Raw genomic sequence first — 7,923 nt, 5'->3', positions numbered from 1 at the left:
AACATAGAGGACTGTGATGAAATGGTGGTATTTAGGTTTGGCTCTCCTTTCAGGCTAGGACTTAAGATGGAGTCTCAGGAAGAGGGACCAGGCAGCTGCTGGAGCCTCCTTTAGACCACAGGGTGAGAGTAGGCTTGCCAGATGAAATGCAGGACTCCCACTTAAATCTGAATTTCAGATAAGTAACGACTTTTCAGTATAAATATGTCCCAAGTATTGCAGGGGCATACTTATACTAAAAATATTCATTGTCTATCTGAAATTCACATTTAACAGGGCATCTGGTAGTTTTGCTAAAGCCAGCAGTTCTAGGTGAGCATTACATGGGAGGATGAGGGGGTAGTGGGAAATGAGGTATCTATACAGCCCCACAGCCCTATAGGAGGCCAGAGGGGAACAAGGTAAGAGGGGAAGTGAGTAAAAGTCACCTGAGAGGGAAAAGAAAGGCAAGACCACCAGCTTTTCCCTGCCTTGTCCCAGCCAATGACAAGCAGTGTGCTTGAGTCTATGCCATATAAACGAAAAGTGTTTCCATTCCCAGATCTAAAGGAAGCCATAGAAACCAGTGGGATGAAAGAAAATACAAGAGATGGGAACACCAACAAGTAAATGGAGTAAATTTTGAAAAAAATGTAATTTTCTCTTATCATGTCTATTTTATGGTGGTTCAAGATTCCCTGAAGCCTTCTCTCCCCAACTTTGTTCTTTGTTGGCAGTATTTGATCTGACACTACTTCCAGAGACTCTACATACGCAACTCACTTCCAACCGGAAATTGAAATAAACAACCAGGAATTGAAATAAACAGGAAGACAATTATCTAGTCACTGATGGCAGTTAAAAATAGTTTGTTTTGCTCCTAGAGTACTCTCAGAAGTACACTCTTATCAAATGAATTAAGTTATTAAGATAACCATGATAATTTGTTGTAAATAGACGTGTGTAGGGTTTTGGTAGCTTCTGACCAGAAATTTGATGTAGAGAGTTAATTTCACCCACATTAAAATGACTACCCCAGTCATTTCTTTGGTGTTAGTTAAAATCCAGCCCTAGAAGCAAATACTTGAGAAATCATTGGTAGGGGCTGTAATTTCTAATATGGTAGAGACATAAATTCATTTTAAGGAGACCAGGTCAAATTGCCCTCTCTCTCAGCTGGACTGGAACATTACTAGGTATCAAGTTTGATTCACATCTAAATGTTTAAAGTCCATTATTAAAACAGGTTTCTCGTGCTTTCTTTGACTGTATCAGAACAGAGAATGTCAGTGTCGTGATGGATGCCAATAGAATTCCCTGACAATTCTACTGTTCATTTGGCTCTCTGGGGCAGAGTGGTGTCCTGCTCTGGGAGAATAGCATGGGGCCTTCACCTCCATGAAACAGGTTCCTCTCAAAGTGGTATGGCAGGTCTTCCGAAAGGTAAGTCTCTCACCCAGACTTGCCTAACTCGTACTGTATTACTAATTCCTTAAAAATAATCATTCTTGTATTTTCTTTCTCTCTTCAGTGAACTTGTTCTAGAGTCCAAAGCTGAATTTTTTTTCCATCCTCTAAAGCTGAGCAGTCTATTGCTATTAAGGTTTTTTCCATATACCTATTATATATAATTTTTTTAAAGGATCATTTCTTTGTAAACTCTTTTGTAACATTATCTTCACCTGACAGGAAATGAAAACTTTTCCTTGTTCTTATAGTCTTCTAGCACTTCTTCCTCATGTACTCTTTTTATAATAATGTAAATTCATTAAAAGGGGCAGCCAGGTTAAGCTAGGGCATTGCTGTATCCCATAAAATACTACTCGCATGGCTGTACCCTGCTTAACGATGGGGATATATGAGAAATGTGTTGTTAGGTAATTTTGTTGTTGTGCAAACATCACAAGAGTGTGCTTACACAACCTAGATGGAACAGACTACTACACACCTAGGCTATATGGTTCTAATCTTATGGGACCACTGTCGTATATATGGTCGTTCGTTGACCAAAACATCATTATGTGGCACATGACTGTACTCATGAACTACTCCTTAAGGCCTCCTTGTGTTCAGAAGGAAATCACCCTGCTAATAGCTATTGGTTCAAATTAAGGGTCATGTCCTTTGGCATTTAGTCCTATTTTGGCAGGAGTAGTCAAATCCTTGAAGAAATGGGTCTTTTTCAGGCCAGCCGGTGGCGTATCAGTTAAGTGCACACGTTCTTCGCCTCGGCGGCCAGGGGTTCACCGGTTCGGATCCCAGGTGCAGACATGGCACCACTTGGCACGCCATGCTGTGGTAAGTGTCCCACATATAAAGCAGAGGAAGATGGGCACGATGTTAGCTCGGGGCCAGTCTTCCTCAGCAAAAAGAGGAGGATTGGCAGCAGATGTTAACTCAGGGCTAATCTTCCTCAAAAAAAAAAAAAAAAGAAAAGAAATGGTTCTTTTCCAAGTTAGGCCCTCTGATCTCCAACTTCTAAAGAAATAAACTCTGGTCAGACCAAGTTTTTGATGAGAAGTTCTGAGGAAGGATTGCCGCTTTACTCAGATAAAGAGCTTTTTGCTTTTTAAAGCAAATCACGTGGCTCTTTCTTCATTGACACACCAAGGGAAGTTTATGTGAGGAAATCAGTATTGAACAGTTTGTGCTTTATAAATGTCTTAGATTTGTTTTTCCTCCTACTCCCACTGCTATTATCCCCAGAACTTTCAACACCAGCCATATTTTGGTCTCATTGTTTCTTAACTTCTTAAACTGATGATTTTCAGTCCCTGTGAGATGGCCAAGCTGGACCTTTTAAATTACTTAAAAGTGCTCCAGTTTCAGGATTTCAGACTTTCAAGTTCTTCATTTTGACCACAACCTCCTTACCTACCCCGCTCCCTTATCCCAACCAGCAGTTCCTTGGCCTGTTCTTAGGCCTGTCCCTTCCTCACCTAGAGGCCTCTCTTGTCCATCCCCCTCTGGCTTCACTTGCCTTCCTCCCCACCCGACTCTTAAAGCATTCATCTCTTGAATTCATCATTGAAGGGATGGCTTCAATAACACTACAGATTCTTTCATTTTACCTCCTATGGTGTCCATCTTATCAATTCTAAACCTAATTTTTGGTAGCCCTGGACCATTCCACTTCCTCCACTCCTAAACACCATAGTATTGCTAAAAAGTCATGAAATTATACTGTTGGAACTTCACTCCCATTTGAAGGTCCTTTCTTTCATCTTTCATTGAATTCCTATTAATTTCCTGAAGGAGTTCTCCCAAACTTTGCAATCTTAACTTGAAAAATAGTTCATCTCCTGGAGCCCCCGTGTCCTTTTCTGTGAAGAAGGGAAGATGGGCTCCAGCACAGCTTCTCAAACTTTAACAGACAGAATCACCTGACACCTTGTTTAAAATGCTGACTCTCATTCAGCTCTGGTGATGCCAGTGCTGCAGACCATATTTTGAGTAGTATTTTGAGTAGCCTCAAATGAGCTCAAAGGTTATTAAAAAATAATAATACAACACACATGATTCTAAGTCCTGAGTCACAACCTTGACATTCCCCCTCTCAGCAGATGACTTCACTGGGAACTAAAAGCCATCTGTTACAAGCCTCTTCAGCAATTTTTGCCCTTTCCAATAACCTTACTAGCCTGACCCTTTTCTCCTTTTTCTTACTTGCCTCCATACTGTCTCTTCTTGCCAACTTGGGACGTTGTTCTCTCAGTTAATGCCTTTCCACTGGCTCTTTTCCCATCTAACTACAAATACCTCAAGCTTCTAGCCTGACAAAACCATGCTTCCCTAGGGATAGTTTAATAGCCAGACTTCTCAAAGGACGGAGCCGTCTCTACCCCTGGTTTCTTTCCAGTTCCACATTTGCAGCTGAGCATTTCCACCTGGGTAGTCTGTGGACCCTCAAACTCAACCACTTTGAGAACAACTCATCTTCACCCCAACAAAGCGACTTCCGGCCTTACTTTATTTTTTCCTGCTCTTCACCCCCTTCTTGCATACCTAATCAATTAGCAAATTGTGTTGATTTTACCTTCAAAATGTCTGTTGCAGGCGAGTTATTCAACTCTTGTCTACTTTTCCAAAGGAAATAATCCTTTTTAAAAAAGCTTCGTACATGAAGCTATTCATAATAGTGTCATGGATAATAAAATTGGAAATAACTATGTTCCAAACAAGAGGAGGACATGAATATAATTTTAAATGTTACAGTGATTAAAATGATACTTTGTGTGTTGGCATGGATTAAATGAAAAAGCATCTACAAAATGGCATGTCTAGTATGATCCTATTTTTTAAACAGGAAGGAAAGAAGGAAGGAGATACTTGGAGAAAAGTAAAAATAACATTGTGTTGATTCCAAAGGTTAATAGGTATCTCGGGGTGTTGGGATCACGGATGACTTTTACTTTCTTCTTTTCATCTTCTGCACAATGTGAAACTGTTACAGTACATGTGGTAGGATGTTAGAATAGGTCTCTTCCTGCTCAGTTTCCACCAAGGCATGAGTACAGTAGGTACCAAGATTCCCAGGTGGGCGCGAGGCAGACAGCACATATGCAGAATTTACAAATGAATAAAGGAGAATCTGCCTCACAATTCGTGGCCCCTCAGCCAGGCCAAAGGTATAAATGAGTCAGAAGAAGGAAAAAGATAAAAGTGTTTCTTTGGAGAGAGCCGTTGCCAGGTCGAAGTTCCTAGGGTGCCTCCTGACCCCAGGACCCTGGGAAATACGCCTCAACAGGAGGACTTGGATCTCCTCCTGCAGTATGGGGGACCTGGAGTGCAAGTGTCTGAGAAAGCTGAAGCCTTTGTGGATGGGGCCCACTCTGCCTGCAAATCTAGAGGATGACAGAAGGGCTGACAAGGGGCATTGGAAAGAGAGCCAGAGAGGGCTGCTGCCTTGAAATTGGCCTGCACTGCGGGGTTCCTGAGGGCCAGGTGGGGGCTGGAGTGGTGAGGGGAGAGCTGCCTCAGAGTTGTCTTGGGCTGAAGGGGAACTTCCGGATGCCCAGGCATTGAGGAAGGAGCTGCAAGTGGCCAACTACATGTAAAGATAGATGGGCCCAGCAGAGAACCACTGAAGAGCCTAGGAAAGTGGCCAAGAGGGGAAGCATCAGCTTTAACCATCTGCCAGGCTCACCAGAGACACCAGCTTTAAACATCTGCTAGGCCTAGAAAGCAGTAAGCACCCCACCCTCCCTCCCCTCCCCATCCTGGCCCCTCACTGCCCATCTTCCACCTTGGTTGGGGGGGCTGATTGATACAGGAGTAAGGAGGGAGGAAAGGCCGGCGTGCCCCCACCCCTTTCCACTGGAGGCTTCAGTCCGAAACCAGCCTCAGCTGGCAGAGTAGAAATGATGCGGTGCTGTTTGGAATTTTTATTGTTGTACAACTGGATATTCTAATTTCTGAAGTGAGACGGCATTTGTTGCTTAAAGTGACCACAGCACTGCATCTAGAGGCAGGAAAGGTTAAAGGCAGAGTAGGAGAACAAAAATCAAATTGTAGTTTTATCACAATTTCTTCGTCATGCTTGTTACCAGAACCCAGATGCCCCCTTGTGCCCGCTTCCATCATTTCTTGCCCCCACAAAGGTAACCACTATCTAGTCTTCTAACAGTATAGATTCGTTTGGCCTGTTTTTGTACTTTATATAAAGGGAATCACTCAGGATGTGCTCTTTTGTGGCTGGCTTCTTTCATTCAGTATTATGGAGGTTCATCCATATTGTTGCATGTAATCGTATCTCATTCATTTTCATCATTACATAATGTTGTATAGTGTGAATATATCTGTTTATCCATTCTACTGTTGATGGGCATTCAGAGGACTGCCAGTTTCTGCCTATTACAAATAGTGCTGCTATGAGAGGTATATTAATTTTAATAATGGAAAGAGAGCTGTTAAAAAATATCTTGCAGATATTCTTTCTTTTCTGTTCCCATTACTACCACCCCAGTTCAGGCCTTCAAAAACTTTCACTAGGACTATTAGCAATAGCCTCTTGACTGACATCCCTATCTATAGTTCATCATAAATACTGCCACCAGGTTGATCTCCCCAGAGCATAATTCCAATCGTGCCACTTCCCTTACTCAAAAACATTAAATGCCTCTCCATTGCCTTCCAACCAGAGCATAAGTTCCTTAGCTTGGCATTCAAGGCCTCCTCCCTGCATTTTTACCCTACTCCAGAAGAGTTTTGTGTCCTAGTCAAGCTAGGCTATTGCCACATCCTAAACACAGGCTCTTTTTTTCTTCCTCTGCTTCTCTGTTCATGCCATTCCCACTCCATGTTGCATTGTGATGCCACTCACACTGCTCCTAACAGCTAACACACCTGTCAGAGTGCTTGTCCTCCCAAGCTGAGCTCAGATATACTTCTTCCAGCAGGCGGCTCATGTTCCCTATGGCCCAAGGTAATTTCCCATCAGCAGTGCTTTGTTGGACTCTATCTTATGTATCTTGAGCTGCCTTGTGTCAGCATTACTTTCATTCATGTTTCATCTCCCCCACTGAACTCTGCTGGAGACTCCATCTGGTTTACCTGTGTGTCTCCAAGAGCTGCCAGCCCAGCTTCTTGCCCATAGAAAGGGCTCAATAAATGTATGTTGAATGACTTTGGAGAAGTTGTTTGAAAATGTCTTCCTGATTTTTACCTCTGATTCCCACTTCTCCTTTGAGTGAATTCCCCTCTTGCTCCTTGGTATTGTGTGTGTGAGCTGGCTAGCTCAGAAACATAGTCTTTGGTGTCTGAGGCTTTGAGTGATCCTCAAAAAATAATAACATCTCAATGCCACCCTCTATAATCATACCATTTAACCCCCCCTTATCTTAAGTAAATTAAATATTTATTTATTCGGCATCTGTTATATACATGGCACTGTGGTAACTGGAATAAAATATGCTATGTACCTTTAAGACATCATTCCAGAATTTTTAATCTGGAAATGTTTTAGCTCTGTTGTCTGTGGTTGATTTTTGAAACTTGTCTTTGTTGCACCACTCTGGATGAAATGCACTCTGGGTGAAGTTCAGGGATCTTAGCTGAGGTCCATCAAGTCATTTCAAAGCACATAGAAAATAAGACTGGAGCATTCTCTTGCTTTCCCATCTATAACTGGTTTCCCAAGAACGAGTCCCCAAATTAGAGACTGAAAATATTGGTTATAATGATCAGAAACCTCATTCATTTGCTCTCTCTCTCATTATCCCAAGAGAATTTGGCTAATTTGAGCATCAGAGATGACTTAATTTTGTGGTAAGAAAATAGGAATTAGAGGAAGCCAATTAGGAAACCTCAAGGAAGAGGAAGTGTCTGTAGGCTGAAGGGAAGGCTGTTGAGTCTTATTTCCTCTCTGTTCTTGACTCACTCTCTTGGTGCCTGGCCAGCCTCTGCAGCTCCCTTTCCCCCACCAGAGGGCTAGAGTTGGGGCGGGAGTAGGGGTGGAGGTGGTGAGCAGAGTGAATAAAGTTAAATAATGTTCATAAAGACCCCAAGATGGAGAGAAGCAAGATGGGTATGAAAATCTTGGTGAACTGACTGATGCCTACAGTTCCCATCCCTCCTCCATAGTCATGGGGGAGGCTGCCTGTGTGTGGGACCCGGTGGGTGAGAATTGGCTGCTTTCCAAGTTAAGAAAGCAGACTGAGTTTCGCTTCTGAACAATAGCAGAGTGCAGTGCAGGTCAGTACAGTGCTTGGTTTCCTTCTGTACCAGGGATGGATCAAAGCAAAATAGCCAACAATCCAGGTCTTATTTACCAGTGCCCACTCCTTTCATAAAGAGAGAAGCTGAGTTCAAGTCTACTAGTAGGTGCCTTATTTTCACTGTAGTGGTTAATATTTTTTCTTCTATGCCTTTAAAGTGGGTACAGCATGCTTACCTGTTTAAGAGAAGAAACCGAGGTCGTGGTCACCAGGTAGTCTATGGCAAGGC

This window comes from Equus quagga, chromosome 2 (genome assembly GCF_021613505.1).
Source record: "Equus quagga isolate Etosha38 chromosome 2, UCLA_HA_Equagga_1.0, whole genome shotgun sequence".
NCBI lineage: Eukaryota > Metazoa > Chordata > Mammalia > Perissodactyla > Equidae > Equus > Equus quagga.
Note: the sequence above shows the minus strand (reverse complement) of the source record.